This window comes from Phoca vitulina, unplaced genomic scaffold (genome assembly GCF_004348235.1).
Source record: "Phoca vitulina isolate PV1807 unplaced genomic scaffold, GSC_HSeal_1.0 scaffold50, whole genome shotgun sequence".
NCBI lineage: Eukaryota > Metazoa > Chordata > Mammalia > Carnivora > Phocidae > Phoca > Phoca vitulina.
Window position 1 is genome coordinate 12,465,530 of NW_022589753.1, and position 18,928 is coordinate 12,484,457.

Here is an 18,928-nt window from a genome sequence, read left to right on the forward strand (position 1 = left end):
TGCCTTTTTCATGGGCTCGTATGTATGTGGGGAAAATATGAAAAAGGATCTAGAAAGATGAAAGGAATATGAAAAGGAATCTAGAAAGATGCACTCAACGGTGTTACTTCTAGGGAGCGGACCAAGGTTGGATAAAAGAGACATTTGTCCTAAAGAATCAACAAAATAACTGACAAGAAGTAATAAGTGAGTTAGAAAGATCGCAGGCTAGAAGATCAATAGAAAACATCACTTTAAATTCTATATACTAGCAATGAACAATTGGGAAATGAAATTTTAAAATACCATTTACAATAGCATAAAAAACTTCACAATACTTAGGGACATACTTAACCAAACATACACAGGATTTGTATTCTAAAAACTATAAAACATTGCTGATAGAAATTAAACACTGAAAAAAATGGAAAGTTATACCAGGTTCCTGGAATAAAAGACTCAATATTTGGGGTGCCTGGCTGGCTCATCTGGGAAAGCATGTGACTCTGGATCTTGGGGTCATGAGTTTGAGCCACATGTTGGGTGTAGAGATTACTTAAATCAATAGGAAAAAAAAAACCCTTAAAAAGGACTCAATATTATCACTAGGATGATAATTCTCCCCAAACTGATCTATAGATTGAATGCAATCTCAACCAGAATTCCAGCAGGCATTTTTAGAAATTGATGAGCTGATTATAAGATTTACATGAAAATACAAAACATCTAGAATAGTCAATAAAATTCTAAATAACATAGTTGGAGGACTTATACTATCTGATTTCAAGACTTACTACAAAGCTATCGAAGTCAAGATAGGGTGTTAGTGGCTTAAGGAAAAATATACTAATCAGTGGAACAGAAGAGAGACTAAAAATAAAGTCATGCATATATATTCCACTGATGTTCAACAGAGGTGCCCAGGTAATTCAGTGAAGAACAGAAAGTCTTTTTGACAAATGGTTTAGAAGTAAATGAATATTTATACGGGGAGAAAATGAACTTCAACCCCTAACCGATACCATATAAACATTAACTTCAAATGAATCATACACTTAAACATAAAATCTAAAACTCTAAAACATCTAGAAGAAAACAGGGGTGAAAAATCTTTGAGATCTTGGGAAAAGCAAATATTCCTCAGGCCGACCATATGCACCACTAACAGGAAAAGAAAAGAAAGATAAATGGGACTTCATCAAAATTAAAATTTCTGTCCCCCCCCCCCACTCCCCATTTGGCAAAGGACCTGCAGCACAGAGGTTGGCAAAGGCTGAGTTTCTCTTCTGAAGCCAATGCATTTGTTAGGTGACCTTCTAGTACAAGGACAGCTGGCCCTGGGGTCATATGAGCTTTCACCCTCAAGTCTGCAGGCCTGGGGACAGCTTCTCTCTGATGCCAATCTTGGGGCCCTTACCACCCCTTAACCTGCCATCTCCTTGTTGACGCTCCCTTCTCCATCTCTCTCCTGAGAGCTGCCATTTGCTGGGACCCCGCCTGGAACGGAGGCTGTGCCGTGTTGGTATGAGGTCTGTCTGGAGACACCACCACAGGTCAATCATCAGTAGGAAGTCCAACTTCATATACGGCAGAGCAGAGCCAGGCTCCAAGGGAAGTGTGGCTCCTGGGAACGCTGGCTCCCCAGTCTGTGGTTAATCACTCTGGAAATGATACAGAGAAACCTCAGATAACTAGAATGGACAGAAGCGGGGGAGTCTCTATTATTGGGTTTCTTTTGGTCACCCCTTTGTGCTCTGCATTATGTTGTCCGAACAAGAAATTTCTAAATTGGTTTTCTGCCTTCTATTTCAAGGGGAGGTCATCTAGTCCTTGGATTATCACAGATGGACATCTCCCTATCAAGAGCTTATTCCATGTGTAGGTGGGCAACGTGAATTGTAGGTCGGTTCTTCTCTTTATCTGACCTGTGGCCCACATGCGGCAGCTTGGATGACTTCACACTTATTGAGCCTCTGAGACAATAAAAATGAGCTTTTCCAAAGTGAAGCGAATTTTTAGTCCCCGTGACAGTTTTTGACATGTCAAAACAGGGTTTTACTTATTGGATATCTTTATCTTTCTCTCTTTCTGTTCATGTTTTAACATCTATGATGAATTCAGAACCAAACTTACACATCCTGGAAATGCTGGGTTAAACACACACGTGTCTTGGTTGCAGGGCTTTCCAGAACTTTTAACATGCTAATGTTCCAAAGAAAAAGCTAGCGGGTGTAACTTTTCCTGAACCCATTGACTATGGAAACTTTCTGTAGTTTTACTACACCACAAGGAACATCTGTGGGAACAGATGATATATCCCAGCTCAGCCCCTGCTTGGATGAGTAAACTGAGGCTTGGAACAATGTGATTTGCAATTTCTCACTGTGAGTTAGTGTCGCATTGGGGCTTGCAACCCAGCTTAATCACATTTTAAAAAGCAACGGGAACAGTTAACGGGGCAGTAAGTAGTAAATAATTATTAGTTCCTTCCCTTTTCTTGTCTTCTGCTTAGAGCCTCAGTTTTATCACCTGTCAAATGGGGGCACTAACCCTTGCCCTACTGTACCTGTCATGATAATTTTTGGTTATAAGTGATGGAAAAGCCAACGTAAACTGGCTTGGGCACAAAGGGAATTAATTCCTTGGCTCATGTAAAGCTGAGGTTAATCCTGACGCTGAGAGTGTAGTCTGGACTCTTTTTACCTCCATAGTGGCTTTGCTCTAAGGCAGACCTTCCCCTTGGGGCAGTGGGGAAGACCCCCCAGCAGCTCCAGACTAATATCCTCCTAGCTCAGCCACTCAGCAGGTGGAGGACAACTGTTCCAACATCACCAGAAAAGTCTCAGGCCCAACTGCAGCCACGGTAACTTGGGCCACATCCTGAGCCAATCACCTGCGGTCAGGAGAATGGGGTGTTCTGATTGGTCAGATCTCGATCACATGATAACCTTGGCCACCACTGACCGGACTCTGCTCAGGATGGACAACAAGTCGGTTGCTTAGCAACCAGCTCCTGTCTCCTTTCTGTCATTCAGGACCGGCAAAGCGCTACCACGGTCCTGAGAATTGAATTTTAGGGCTCAGTATTTGCCTTTTAGCCATTGCAGCTCCTTGGAGCAGAGGCAAGATGGCGGAGTGATTAAAACAGAGCTTGCGAAGTGTAATGAACTGTGGTTCAAATTTCGCCTGCGCCACTTCCTCGCTGGATTAAATTACTTCCCCTCTATGTGGCTGACTCAGTTTCCTTGCAATAAAATGGGATTAGTAATGCTATGCACCTCTTGGGTTGTGAGAGTTAAAAAAGGTGATTCATAGGGATGGACGGCTTCGAACCACGCCTCACCTGCTGATGGGGGCGGGGCTCAGGAAAAGTGAGTTAAGTGTTACCTTCTCGGAGGAGGCGTCAGTCACCAGGACCGCCAGATCCCCCTCACCATGTCCACCCTCCCCCTCCCAGGGACCACCCTGCAGCCAGGGGGCATTCAGTCCACGTTCTCTCACCGCTAGAAGCCCCTTAGTGTCTCCCTCAAGTACAGCGCTTGCCACACAGCGGACAGGTGCTCCGTAAGTATTTGTTGAACCCATGAATGCAGAGCACTCCGGGCAGAATCAACCCTTTGCCTGCTCTTCGCAAACCATGATGAAGCAGTGGTAGGAGAACTCCCCCTCCCTGGGCCTCCAGAGACTGCTTTACAAGCCAAAAGGAGCAAAAGCCGGCTGCCCATAGGCCTGTCAGACCCTTCTCTCTGAATGCAGGGGAAGCTTCCACCTGGTGAGTAATTCACTTGCAGCACTCAGCAGTTCCAAATGCTGTGTTGGCAAAAAAGCAAGCACCCTGCAGAACTGTTTCTTATTTTTAACGGGCATAAAACCAGGGTCTTGAGTGCTTATGTTTCCATCCTACTAATTTCAGAGGCAATTAGCTGTTGGGTGCTTTTGCCTGTGAGCTCCCTTGCATATTTGTTAGATGCACTCATCCCTGCCCAAATAAGCCAGCCAAAGATTTATGTCATCTTGCTATTAAAGTACAATTTTAACAATCCTTTTAAATGACAGCAGCATCTACACATAAATAGCACTATATGTTAAGCCTCCCCTTGGGGACAGTAACCTGCCTCATTAAAACAGCCATAATGAAGAGGCTTTATAAATCAGTAGCTTTTATACAAAAATATATGATCTAAACTCTTTCTGCAGCCCCGCCCTGAAGCAGGCAGACAGCTCGGGTGGGAGGTAAGAACCCAAAAGACGTGTCACAAAGGACAAAAGAAGCCAGTTTTACATTTTTAAGTGAAGCCAAGCCAGCCAACCCAAACTCGTTTTCTCCAACATTCACCTGTAATGTGGGGGGAAAAAAGCCAGACCCAATTTCTTTCTGTGACCAAATGTTCCCACCAGGCTGGGCTGGGGGCGAGGTCATCCCGACACCTTTCTCTGTCATGCTGATGGGCTGGGGAGGGTCCCCTCCCACTGCCATGATGGGACTTAAACTTCAGTGCCCAAATAGCTGCACCTGCCAGACATTCAGCGTGTCCCAAGTGGCGCCCATTCACACAGCCCCTCACGATTGTCACTCAGGCCACCTCTGTGCACCCCCTTGCTACCATTTAGTAGGTTTCTCTACGTGGACTCATTCGTTCGAATTAAAGCTCATCCATTCAGTTGTGGCTGTGAAATCATGGAGCTCATCTCCATGCTTTCTATGTTTTCCTAATATACATTACAATAAATACGTGCCTTAAAAATAAATAACGTTTATGGACATGGCATGTAAAATTATTATTCAGGGTACTCTGGTGTCGCTACAGGTCACACACTTTTTGAAATGCTGAATTAACTCAGTATTCAATAGGACTGGCTCCAAAAACCACTGCTTATTGGGTCTGGGCATTTGCTACATATTTTGATGGCTAAGACCAGATGGTTAAGCCCAGAGACTTCTGTCCAAGAGACCTGCTTCACCTGGGTAGCAGATACGCACAGCACCCCCTACAGACCACTTCCTGTGACCCCCCGACTTAGGTGACACAGGAGCACTGTGCCTGATAGATAAGTCATGTGGTGATGTCTTTCAATTCGAGAGAAACAGATTATGTGATGGCAGGAACTCTCCGGAAAAGTAGAGTGGGGGAGGTTGGGACAATGAGAAGAATGAAGCTGGAGTCAGTAAACCCAGGCTCTCGATGCCCAGCTGTGTGCAGGTGCTGCCATCTCTCACCTGGACTGTGGTACAGGTCCCCTACCTGGTCTTCCTGCCCCCCCGCGGTCCCTGTCCTGGGCTCTCCATTCAGCAGGAAGAGTGGTCTTTCCAACAATTAAATCAGATCGCCATATTTCATTATTTAACTCTTCCAGTGACTTCCATTCTTGCTCTGAATTGAAGCAAGCCTTCACGATGGCCTGCAAGGATTTACATGATCTGATCCCCCATCCTCCCTTTGACCCCAACTCCTACCAATCCCCCTGCCTCACACACTCTGCTCCAGCCACACAGCCTTCTGTGCTGTTCTTCAAACACATTGAAAAAGCTCCTGCCTCAGGGCCTTTGCACTTGTTGGTGCTTCTGCCAGGACTGCCCTTCCCTCAGGTGTTTGTATGGCTCATTTTCTTCATTCTCTGCAGTTGGCTCCTACTCAGAGAAGCCTTCCCGGTCCTACCATCTAAGAGAGACCCTTGTTGCTCTCTACCTCCCTCTTCTTTATTCTCTGTCTCTGTCTCTGTCTCTGTCTCTGTCTCTCTCTCTGTGTTCTTAGAGGATAACACACATCACATTGAAAGTGATACTGGCCCATGGTGACATGTTTGAGAAGTGGGTGGAGATTGAGGGCTACCTTTGCTTTGCCTTCTTTGAATTTTTAAAATCACAATCATATTATTCACATAATTAAGATCAGTGGGGGAGGGAAAGAAAGAAAAATTGCCTGGAAACAAGCAAGTCTGGACAAGAACCGAGATGTCTGGGCCTTATGAGAAGGACATTACACCTGGCATAGTTTGGAATGTTCTAGTGGAGACATGTGGGAAAGGACTCATTTCTCCTTGTAGGTGAATACTAAACATGACAGCTCCCAGGCCAGATCTTGGCTCTGTCTTCCTGATTCATTTGAGGACAAAGCCCAGCCCAGCGAAACTCAATGTTGAGCCTTTTCCTGCCGTAACGAGAAAGTGTAACCATCATTCTTGTGGGATGGCTTGCTGTACACGTGTCAACGTGTACACGTGTCTGAGAACGAAGTCAGGAAGAGGAAAAGTGAGATCAGAGAGACGGGGATTCAGGAGATACAGCTGAGTGCCTGGATCCAACCACCCCTGAAGCTAGTTAAATTTGAACTTTCAATTTTAATGAGAAAAACTTTCTTTTTTGTTTGCATAATCTTACTTGTGTTGGGTTTCTGTCCCTTGTGACAGAAAATTCAGACTGATGGGGATACAAAGGGAGAAGAATTCAAGTGGTGATGTGTCGGTTTCTCCAGAAAGGTGCCATCAGAGCACAGTCAACCAGACCAGAAAGCCTCTTCTCTCCAAGCTGCTGGAGCTCCTCAATTATGAGTGAGGAATCCCTCTAAAAGCCTCATGACCTACTCCAAGACATCTGAATCTTTGAGATGCCCGGTATAGTGATCTCTTGAGAAAGTCCTGGGGTATGCACATGCTAGGAAGTTATGTTTTCTCTCTCTGTCCTTACTCCTGCCCCCAGAGAGTAAACAGTGGCTCCTTGTCATTGTTCACCTCCCCTGGGTGGAGGCAGTTCTGAGAAGAGCAGACCCAGCTCCAGGAATGCACCTGCATCCCTCACTCTGGACTTGCCCAGCGGAGGCAAAGCAGCCCTTTGTTAATTGTGGGCGCAGACTTTGGAGCGTGTTCTCGGAGACTGGGGCTTGCCTGCCTGCACAGGTGGGCCTCCCTTACCTGAGCTACGAAAGTGGTGTGTTCTGGGATACATTCGCACTGCTTTTCTGACCTGTTATAGGCTTTTCATAACGTGACTGACTTTTCACAGGTTATTATCTCTCAGATACTGAGCCTGAAGCTGTGCTGTTAGGAAGAGAGGGGAGAGAAACTGCCCTTTGTGATTCCTTGGTCCACACTCCTAACTGTCTGGATGGTGAGGCTGAGCCCTAAGAGGAAGAGTGTTTGGGCCAAGGTCATACAATTGCCCAAGGCAGAGTCAAGATGTGGCCTGAGCCAGGAGTCCCCGAGCAGTCCCTGTCCTGCTCTCCTGAGAGACTCCTGCTTCTCCTAGCCACAGACACCCCCTATACCCCAGGAATGGGGGCATAGTGTAGCACCACATGATGGCAATCACTCTTTTGTTCTCTGATGTCACAGAGTCCCGAGGTTGTAGGTGGATGGCTGATGTTTGGAAACCCTGGGCTGGACAGTTCACTCCTCAAGGTGAAGGCCATACTCACCTGGGTGCCCCTCAGGGCCTGGCAGAGTTCTGCACCCAAAGAGACTCACCAAAGGCTTGTTTGGATTGGATTAAGTCAGTAACAGCGGGACAGTGTCCACGGCTGCTATGTCTCCCTGACCAAAGGACACCATGCAAACAAGATCTCGGCTTCCGTGTTTCCCTCCTGCTTTTAACCTCCTGGTGACAGAAGCCTAAAGGTCTCTGAGCATCACCCAAACATAGGGATTTTCCTAACTTATTTGAAAATTTGGTGACAGTTTAGACTATTTATTGACCCATAAGTTCACAGAACCAGTTCCTCTGAGCTTTTGATACTTCCAAGTGGCAAGTTAAGAGGCATGACCATTTCATGGAGGGAAAGGCAAAGACACGCATGGTATGAAATCCCCAGACCTCAACCTTGCAAACAGGACACAGGATAAGACCCTCTTCTTGCTGTGTCTGCCACCAGTTCTCCTAATTTGACCCTAATTAGGATGGACTGCTATTCTCCACGCTGGGACTGGAAGGAAGCCTGGGATTATCTTAGCCAAGAAATCTCCAGGGCAGAGAAATGTCATATCTCCCCTAAGGATGAATAGAAAAGAGATGGTACATTTGTCAGGAGCCTCCTCTGCATGTTGGCTGCAGCCGACTATGGGATAATGTGTTGGGTTTGGGGGATGGTTAAATAGTGCTGTGGCTAAGACCGTGGGCTCTGGGCTCAACTCTCAACTTTTACTACTTACCAGCTGGAGGATGGGGAGCAAGATTCTTAACCTCTCTGTGCCTCAGTTTTTCCATCTTTATAATTAAGGGGAAAATGTACATATATTTTAAGGCTTCCGTGGTTTTGTTTACTATGTTCCGATGTTCCCATCCCACTTTCTTATCCCAGGAAATTCTGTTGGTTTTCACCAAGAGTCAATGAAGCAAAATTACAACCAGAACCTAAGATGAAGCTTATTGGAACCATGGATCCTACAGTAAATGCTTGTTGCTCCCAAGAGAGAACTGATGTTCAGTCAGCAAACCTGGTTCAACCCCCACCTCCAGTCCCCCCAGTATAAACAGAGTCTGACTGCTTCTCCCCACTGGCACTGCACACCCTGGCCCGAACCTCATTTGCTCCTGCCTGGTCATGAAGTTGCTTCTTATGGACTCTCTGCTTCTGATGCCCATAATGTGTTCTCCACACGCAACCAGGGAGCCTATGTAGATCATGTCCCTCCCCTTTGTAAGCCTCGAAGCCATGTTCATTCATTTAGAATAAAGTCTAACCTCCTCACTGTGGCCTTGTTCAATCTTCCCAGATGACCCATCTGCACCGGCCACCCCCGCCCGTCACTCTCTGATGTAACTCCCTCCTTTATTTCCTACTTAGCATGGATTTCTCTTTGAGATGATTGCGCGCATTCACTCCTCTAACGTGACTATCTGTCTCCTCCACTCTTGGAGAGTAGGGATTGTGCCTGTGTTATTCACGACTGCAGCCCCAGGCCCCGGAAGACTGCCCGGCAAAGGATGTATTCAAAAGATACTTGTTGGAAAAATGATTTGGTCTTAACATCTCTTCCTGAGGCTTTGGGGGGAATCTAAGAACAATTTTACGTTAGAAACAGGACGGAGACTCTTATCCTCGTGGATCCAGCGGCAATCCTGTGTCTTGGCCTAAATCCACTGTCCAGCCTATGTTCATGTGGATGCAAGTCTTCTTCCAGCCTTGTAAGCACTGTGCATCTGGGCAGATGAAGCCAGGCATGTGTGTGGAAACACACGGCTTCCCTGAGAGTCTTCTGCTTCCATTTCCCCATGTGCCAGAAACGAATACAAAAATGGGCCTGTGTCTTTCAAGGGCCTTTCTAGCTCTGGGGTCTGTGATGCTCAGGTAAGGAGGGCTGGGACCTGCAGCCCAAGTCTGGTGCCCTGGGCCAGGTGGGATGGAGCCCTGGGCCTGGTGCCTGGTACCCGAGCTGGCTGGTGCTCTCAGAGCATCCGCAGACGTCCGTGATCTGCCAGCTGGGTTTCTCCGGGTTTCCTGGCGAGAAACAGGTGAGGATTATTCTGTCAAATGGAGCCACTGAGGGGCCGGTTTCTGAGGGAACCCTCCAGCTCTGCCTTCGGGCCCAGGGCCCGTATTCCCCCCAGATGCTGAGGAAATGGCTGACTGTCTATGAGACACATAGATAAATTATAAAGCAATTATAGCAAAACGTCTGTGGTGGAATCTAGGTGGTGGGTGTAAAGTGTTCACTGTTAAGTTTTTTTAAAAGTTTTTCAAAATAGAAGGTTGGAGAAAGATGACATAAGAGTTTCTGCTCCCTTTCAAATAGTTTTTGTTTTTCCGTTTTAGTAAAAGATTTAAAGGGGCTGAACTAAGATAGTCTCCGGGTCACAGCCACCCTGTTATTCTGTTTATTGTGGGGACACCCCTCTTGGTCCCGTTCCCCATTTCATGGGCACACCGCTGGCTGCTCCCCTTTCCTGTGCAGCTTCTCATGGGTCTTGGCAAAGGCTTCCAGCCCAGGAAGCTGTCTCTGAAAACACCTAATGAGTCTGGAGTGTTCAGAAACATCACCCTTGCTTCTGGATTCTTCTGCCGATTTGCAGAAAGAAATGGCCTCCAAGTGACCGAGCCTGGGCTCCACACACCACCCTGTGGAGAAACGCCCGGGACCTCGTTCAGGCCCCGCAGGAAAGGCTCGGAGGGCTGTTTCCCTGTGAGGAGTCCCAAATCTGACACGAGGAGCAAAGAGGGATTTGGCAGGAGGCAAAAGTGACCAGAGATGGAGCAAGTGGGCTGGTCCGACATGAGAGCTTCCACGAAGGTGTAGGAAGGGAAATCGCTGCAGTGGAGAGGAGTGTGTGGGGATGCGCCACGTGCAACAGAGGCAAGGACCCCTCAAGGAGGTGAGCGAGCCCCACCACTAAGTCTTCCTTTATTTTACAAGTATTTATTGATGGCCAAATATGTACCAGGCAGGGCAGTGGGCACTGGGAAGAGCAGGTTCCTGACTGGACAACCACTGTTACCTTCCTCCCTTAAAATCCATTTCTTAAAAAAATAAAAATAAAAATAAAAAATAAATCCATTTCTCTATCCAACAGCAGGTGGAGACAATTAGAATCCTGGCTGACCTCAGGGCCTTTGCACTTGCTGTTCCTGGTACCTGCACTGCTCTTTCCCAGTTGTCTGCATGGCTCCCTCCCTCATCTTCTTCAACTCCCTCCTCAAATCTCACCTCAGTAAGGCCCTCCTTGGCCACTCTATTCAAAATTGTAGTCTCCCTTCCAGCCCTTTCCATCCCCCTGTCCCCCTGGCCAGCACTTTCCCTATCTGACATGACATGGATTTTACGTGTTTGTTTATCTTACTGCATTAGAATGTCTCAAAATCATTGCATGGGCTTTGTTCATGGCTAAATCTGCAACACTAAAACAGTGCCTTTAATAAATATATTGGAGGGGTGCCTGGGTGGCTCAGATGGTTAAGCGTCTGCCTTCGGCTCAGGTCATGATCCCAGGGTCCTGGGGTCGAGTCCTGCATCGGGCTCCCTGCTAGGCGGGGAGCCTGCTTCTCCCTCTGCCTCTGCCTCTCTCTCTCTCTCTGTGACTCTCATGAATAAATAAATAAAACATTAAAAAAAATAATAAATATATAGGAATGCCACTAGGTGTTCAAATATATTTATTGAATGAGAAAAATTCCTTCCCTCTGTTTTCAGGTATAGTGTATTAACAGATAATTGAGGTATAGTAAGGCCAATAGATCAGGAAATGACACCTCCCCGTGTGTTCCCTCCTCCCCCCTCCGCCGCCCCCCCCCCCCCCCCCCCCCCCCGGACAGAAGCCACAGGGGGCCACACAGGGAGGTGCCTGGAGGGATAGAGGCAGAGAGAGAGGGGTCTCTGTGGCAAGAGGCTTTATTGTGATCTCCGAGGGAAGGCAGAGACCACGCCGGGCAAGCAGGCTTAGGATTGGCTAGTTTGAATGATTTCAGCAGGCTCTGGTGTGGAGAGACTGTCCCCTGGCTGTCTGGTACCTGGCCCTGCGGTGATTAGAACAGGTGGAGAGTGGCCAGGAGTGTGAGAGTCTGAAAAAGGAGGTGGTCAGGCGTGGGCTCTGGATTGGCTGGTGTGTGTTGGAAAAGCACACTCCTGGGGGGGTTGTGTATCATCCCTAGGAATTGGCTAGCCCGGGAGGGGCAGTCCCTCAAGCTTCAGCAAGGCCCCAGCTATCCAAGGACCAAATATACAAAATAAAAGACATGGCTAGTACTTCTTTTTCCTGGTGGCAGCGCTTACAAAGGTCGCCTATGAGGTGGAACACGTGACCCAGGCTAAAACAATCAGCACTTTCCTCCAGCCCAACGATTGCTTCAGAGACAGACATGTGACCCAGATCTGACCAATTAGAGAGAGGGACCCAGGCTGAGAAAGGCATATGGGGTGGGTCAGTTTGGGGGCTGAAGGCTACTCTAGGTGTGATAATCCTATTTCCCTTTGTCAGGGATTGGTTTATGGGTGGGTGTATAACTGGGACCAGTTCAATTTGAATTTCAAATAAACAATGAATGATTTTTTTTTTTTTTTAGTAGAAGTGTGTCCCAATTGAAATTCCAGACAGCCTGTATGTTTATTTGCTAAATCTGGCAATTCTCTGTATAACCCACTCTGTGCCAAAAAGACATAAGTGGGTATCCTAAGGGGGTGTGGGTGGTGTGGCTAGCAGCTAGGTTCCAAGAAGTACCTTGACACCTGCTTAGGAGAGAGACAGTGAAGACTCCTGCCATATCTTTTTACCCTGGATGAGGATGTAATGGCTGGAAATGTGCAGCTGCCTTGAGACCATTAGGCATTAAGTTTGAAGACATGATGAGGATGTTTGTGCAGAAGGATGGAAAGATTCTGGCTCCTTAATTACACCATTGTAAGTCCAGTCCCAGGAATGCCCCTTTCTATACTTATTGTTATATGAGGTAATTAAATGTCTCTCTTCTTAAGCCAGTGGTTCTCAATCTTGGCTGCACATTAGCACTTGGGGAGATTTAAAATATGCCAATGCCATACTCCATAGGAATTAAGTCAGAACTTCTGAGGCTAGTACCCAGGCTTGGTGGGTTTTTAAAGCTCTCCAAGTGATTGCTTGTAACTCAAAGTGTGGTCCCTGGACCCGAAGCATGGCCTTCATCTGGGAGGTTCTTATAGCTAACATCCTGGACCTAATGAATTAAAAGCTGCTGTTTAACAGGAAACCCAGGGGGTTTGTATGCACATTAAAGTTTGGGAAGCACTGGCTTTAGCCATTGTTAATTATTTACTCTACTCTTTGCAGCTGAATAAATCTTGATTCACATTTAAACAGTCAGGACTCCCAGGTACTGGGAATCCCAGCACATCAGGGTTCCCTACTCTCTGAAATAGATACACTGCGCTCAGAGGTTTGGTATCTTCTGGACAGTGTCCATCTCTAGAGCAGGCCACAGACAGCTTTTTGGGCTATTTGATTTTCACCAGAGTAGGAATCGCATGTGTATTAATAGCTTCCTCAACCTTTTAGCCAAAAAAACTCCCTTCCTGTGGCCACTTAAGGTGGTCGAGTGACCTTTGGGACCCTGACTGTGAACCAGTGAGAAAGGCTCTTGGCACATTCTCCCCCTAACACATCTGCCTTCCACTTGGCCAAACACAGCTTGGGTACTGTTCTTGGTCCCCAGGGGGCGGCTCCACCCATCAACTCATACACGTGAGGCTGGGATAGAGTTTAACTGAGTCCGAAGCAGGGTCGAGGTACACGAAGCTATGGGCCAAGTTTTTCAACAGATGAAGCTTTGGGTCAGAAGCCAAGGCCACTGGGCAATGGTAAGTGACCATGAAGCATTTAAGATAGAGAGGTGTCTGGGTGGAGGCAATTCCCTCCTTTTGAGGAAGACGATGTCTAAGAAGAGGTGATGTTTGTCCTTGGAGAGGATGGGCTAGGAATAGTCCCCATCCAGCTGAAATCAGCAGACTGGAAACAATCTCTGTGTTGCAGGTCTCAACACTTACATTCACCAGTTCCAGACTGATGGAGAGAAAAGTCATCCACAAACCAGGGTGAAGGACTTCCAAATATCAGTGGACGCCCTCTGTATTGATTTGCCTTTGCAAATATGTGAACTGGATCTTTAAGATCATTGATCTACGTTCTGGGCAGATAGACACACAAAGGCTCACGTGGACACACACACGTGCAAGCACGCACTCATGCATGACAGGTACGCTGTCATCCTCCAAGCCAGGCTTTCCATAGTTGACTCATCATGCAACCAGTAAGTTTGGAAACTTAACGTGTTATTAATGTTCCAAAAGAACTCAAGTTCAAAAAAGGAAAGCAAATAAAGCAGCAAATATACCCAAAGACTAAACCTTGCACCCACCCCTCAGCTGTGGCATGTATGTAAGCTTGGCCCGAGGAAGGCAGATCCTTCATGTGCAAATGTCCAACAAGCCTGCTACCAGCCAAGCCGGCCACGGTTGCCCTTGGAGCCGCTTGATAGCACACGAAATCACAGCCCCGGACGGGCCGTTTTGATGAGTGTTCTCCCCTCCATGATGGAGGACAAGCAAAGCTGGGAGAACCTCTCTGACAAGGTGAGTGGTCTCCAGTCTGTCCCCCCACCCCCTTTACATACGTATGAATGGCTTTCATTTAATTAAAACCCTCCCGTGGTTCTGCGATGGGTGTCGGAGATGCAGTAAGAAGTCCCCTTCACTATTTTTTTTTTTAATTTTTTTTTTTTTAATTTTTTTTCCCCTTCACTATTAACTATGAGAGCAGAGTGGCCCTTGCTGCCCTGGGGACAGATCCCAGTGTCCTCCAGGGAAAGCCCATCCTACCCGCGTCTCTGTCCCCAGAGAACTGGCTCAAGAGCAGCCTCCCCTTCCCTGCCCCGAAGGAAGGGAGGGTGGCGCTGTGGGACCGAGGCAGGGGCAGATGGAGGGGGCTGGGTTGGGCGTCCCCGCATGCACAGATGCGAGATGCCCAGATTCAAACCTAAGGGAAATCTTATAAGCAAACTGACGCTCACAGAGATAAAGGGTCTTGTTCAAAGTCACAAGGCTGGCAAGTGGGGTTTGGACCCAGATGAAGCTGTGCCTGGGTTTGGGACACAAACCCCTTCCACTGCACTGGAATCTTGGGGGTGTCCTCAGTCCATGGAGGTTGGGGCAGGAAGGCTGAGGGGTAAGATCTGACTTTTAACGCCTTTTATGTTGGGTCCTAGATAAGATTTCATGGGGAGAAAAGTGCAAGAATTGTATCTGGAATTGTATATGGGGAAGGCGGGTAGGGTTGCCAGAGAAAATGCAGGGATCCCAGTTAAATTTGAATTTCAGATAAATAATTTTTTAGTATAACCATGTCTCATGTAATATTTGGTACATATGCTAAAAAATCATTCTTTGTTTATCTGAAATAAAATGTTTTGTTTTTTTTTTCTCTTAGATCTGGCAAATCTGTGTATATGTGTGTGTATTGGGGCAAACAGTTTCAAAAACCACTGTGTTGCCACACAGAGTTCCTTCAGACTCACTTCCCCAGACTGAACCCTGTCAACAATTTTCTGCTCCATCCCTTTCTCCCCACCAAGGAAACCCAATATTGGAGGCGGGGCAAATAGACTCACAAGAGAAGGGGAACTTGGGCAGGGCTGAGCTGGGATGTCACTTGATTACTTGATTTTTTCCCCCCACTGTAGGCTCTTCAAAAACCAAACACGGTGATGTCTGTGTTTTGCTCTGTATCCTTCCTTAGGGAGGAGGGGACAGATCTGGTTTGTGAGTGCCCCTGGGCTACCTGTGTGCACACGTGTGTGTTTGCATGTGTGTGCAGATGCGTGTGCAAGCACACGTGTGTGTGCTCACTGCAGGCAGGTGCTGTGGATCGGGTTTCAGGTGAGGACTACACTCACCAGCTCAGAGTCCAAGGGGCTGTAAAGCCCCCTCTGGCCACGTCTCATTCTCATAATTCACAGCAAACTCCCTGGTCCTCTGGGTCTGAGGCCTCAGCCTGACTTTTCCAGCTTCCCTCCAGGCGGGAGGGACTCCTGGCCCCATCCGGGGGCTCCGTGTCTGCCTGGGAGACTTGAGGGTCCTCTGGGGCTCCGATGTCCCCCAGTCTGGGGAGTCGCTCAGTCACTGAGCCGGGGGCCTGGGTGGGGCCCCAGTGCGATTCTGGGGACCCCCTGGCCTCCTGACACTCCGGCCCCTGCCCGTCCGTCTCCAACCGCCCCGCCTGGGACAGTTTTCTCCCCTCCTGTCCCTCGTCACCCTGATGGCACCTTTCTCTGTGCGTGTCCTGGCTGGATGATCGGGCTTTTCAGGTTCCTCACGCTGGTCCTGACTCCCCACCCCCTTGCTGGTTTAACCTCAAGGGGACCTTTCTCTTGATGGATATAAGCCTCGCTTTTTCCCCTCTGTGTCTTTCTTGGAGGCATTTTGCAGAGAATGCCTGACCTATGCCCAGTGACAAAAATCATTGCTGCTGCGTGTATCTTTCCATTAAGAGGCTGAAATACAATCTGAACCATTTTTGTCCGAGCACTTTCTGGCTAAGTATGGGTTGGAGCCTGGACCAGATGGGATTTTATGAGAGTGGTAAAAGTCAAGCTTTTAATGTGTCTCAATCAAACTGATGTGTAAAGGAGAGATGTTAAAGGTAGGGAAAATGTGGCTTGGGATGCGCTGGAACGCTCTGGAGCACCAGGGCACAGAATAGGGACACAGGTGGCTTTAATAGGCTCTTGAAATTGGGCTGAAACTTATTTCCAGAAGAGCAGAAGAGGCTGTCTCCCTCAGGGTGATCGTGATCAAACTTAGCTCCGGAGCAGGGACAGTCGTGCATGGGCTTTATAACCAAATCCCAGCGTCATTCACATTGTACACTCTGTGGTTAATTCTGCCCCAGATTTCAGTTAAGCCCAAGGTATCTTGTTGGTAGCAATGCAATTACATTAGAGAAAAACTGTTTATATGTCTTGAGATATTACGATTATGAAAAATAGCAACACGAACTCCTATTAAGTCAGAAGAAAGTTAATTGTGTTTCGTGCTTCCTCCCTGGGCCAGTGCACCGGCGTAGACATGATTTACTCCAGCAAAACGACTCATCTTTCGCAGCATATACACGTTTTCTCCCTTAATTACAAATAATTGGATAGTGTAATTTATACTAATGCCCGATGCCTAAAACTGCACGTTCAGGAATAAAGAGCTAGTTTGGGAGGTGGGGGGGAGGAATTATAAACAGGTGTAATTGCACTCTCCTGGGGGCTGGAGACCAGTGAGATGTAATCAGACCTCTTATCAGTGGAAGTTAGTCAGGCAGCCTCCAGTTAGGACCCTGTTCGAAGAACACCCATAATCGTCTCAAAGTTTGTCGAGTTGCTTAACCATCCACCGAGAGTTCTCTTTTGGGTAAGTGGACAAGGAGGATTAAACACACAGATTTCACTATGTGATGAAAGAGACACAGGAGCAGCGTGAGCCCACGAGAAATGGAGCATTCAAGGGAGTAATGCAGCCCCGCGGCACAACAACAAATCTCTGTGCGTAAGGCAGAACTTGTGGGTCTCTGTGGGACGACACCTTCTAAAGGGGACAAGTAGGGGCCATTTGGACATAAGTGCAAATCCGTTTAGTCTCTCTTGACAGCACACCTCGTTTTACAAATCACCTTCCTGAAAATTCACATGGCAGCTGCTCAGTTTGCGTGGTGATTTAATAAAAGCAGAGCAGAGCAGAGGTTCTGCTTTACCTGGGCTTTGCCCCCACTGGTTGGCGATTCCTTAACTCACCACTCCAGGCCTCAGTCTTCTCATTTTAAGAATGGGGATAATATGGAGGACACTGCAGGTTGTCATGCAGATTAGGCGAGGCAGACAAGGATAAAATGCACACGCAGTGCCTGGCTCACGGAAGGGGCATAATGAGTGTTCGCTGAATCAGAATCAGAGACACATTGTCACGGGCCCTGGGAGAGACTCCTCCATGGTCTGCAAAACTGAACTGTGAAAATCCAGGGCAGTTGGTCCTCATGAATCTAATTCCCCACCATCAACCTAAAAGGTTTCCCCGTGGATAAAGGGGAAGGCCTGTAGGAAGCTGCCCCCACTCTGCTTCATAAGGAGTCACGAGCGGGGCCTTAGGAGCTCTCGGTGATGTCTGCTTAGACAAGACGTGGACTGAGGGCTTCTTTGCCTCCAACGGGGACCACACCCCACGGGCCATTAGCGGACACTGCTGGGGACGGATGGCCACAGTCTGTCTGCGTCCGCCTGGGTGCAGGTACCAGCAAAGACCCCCCAAACCAGCACCGTTCTTGGCTTATCCACAGGCAGAGTGCTGGTCCTGCAGGCATTTCAGAGCAGGAAGCCAGGCCTCCCCCGGGGGGAGACGTGGAGAGGGAAGTCCCATGGGCTGCTTTTGGGGAGCTGTATTGCTGAGCCTGGTATGACATCAGTCGCCCTGTGCCTTGGAGCCGCCTGCATGCAGCCAAGGAAGGTGTTTTGATGAGAATTATCAGAGCATGCAGCAGCCTTGCAATTCTTTGATTAGATGCTCATTTATTCATTCATGTAATAAATGTTTAGTAAGTTTGTTAAGTACCAGACCATAGCAAACACTGGTGTGTAGCGTACATTGGTGTATAGGATATACATTAGCGTAGAGGACAGGGTTGCCAGATAAAATACAGGACACCCAGTTAAACTTCAACTTTAGATATACAACGAACATTTTTTAGTATACGTATAAGTATATCTTATATATCCTGTGCTAAAGTGGCAACCCTATCCTGCTCCCAAGGGATTAGATCACAGTTTCTCAACCTCAGCACTATTCACATTTGGGGCTGGATAATTTTTTTGTTTGGGGCTGTTCTATGTATTTTAGAATGTTTATCAGCATCCCTGGCTTCTACCTGCTAGATGCTAATAGGGACAACCCCCCCCAGCTGTGAAGCAAATATGACTCTAGATGTTGACAAATGTTTCCTGAGGGATACAATTATCTCTGGCTGAGAGCCACTGGGTTAAAGTCTAGTAGGTAAAATAGATACAATAAGTGAGCATGACAAAGAATTTGTGGCAGCAACTACCAGTTGCTTACCCAGTATCTAGTCCCTCTCTTCCTTGTTAATAGAAATCTTTGGGGGGGGGGTGGTCCATGTCAAACTTTCAAAAACTCTTTGAGACTCAAGCTGCAATGGAATGGCTACTGTAAATCCCCAAAGGAGAGCCTTTCCAAACATGGGGAACAAGAGGGTTCAGAGGGGAAGGAAGCAAGATTGGCAGAGCACCAACGGCAAGCTTGGCGGGCTCTGGTCAGGCAGGTGTTATAATTTTGCAGAAAGGAACTTTCTTGGGCTGTGGTCAGTCTCTGTTCTTATGTCCTGTTCTCAGAATCATTGACCCAGTGAAGGAATTTATGGGGAGTAAGTTTGTTTCTTGGGATCTGGAAACATGGAAGTGAGCTCAGAATAGAACCTCTTACTGTTTTCATCCCCCAGGCAGCATCT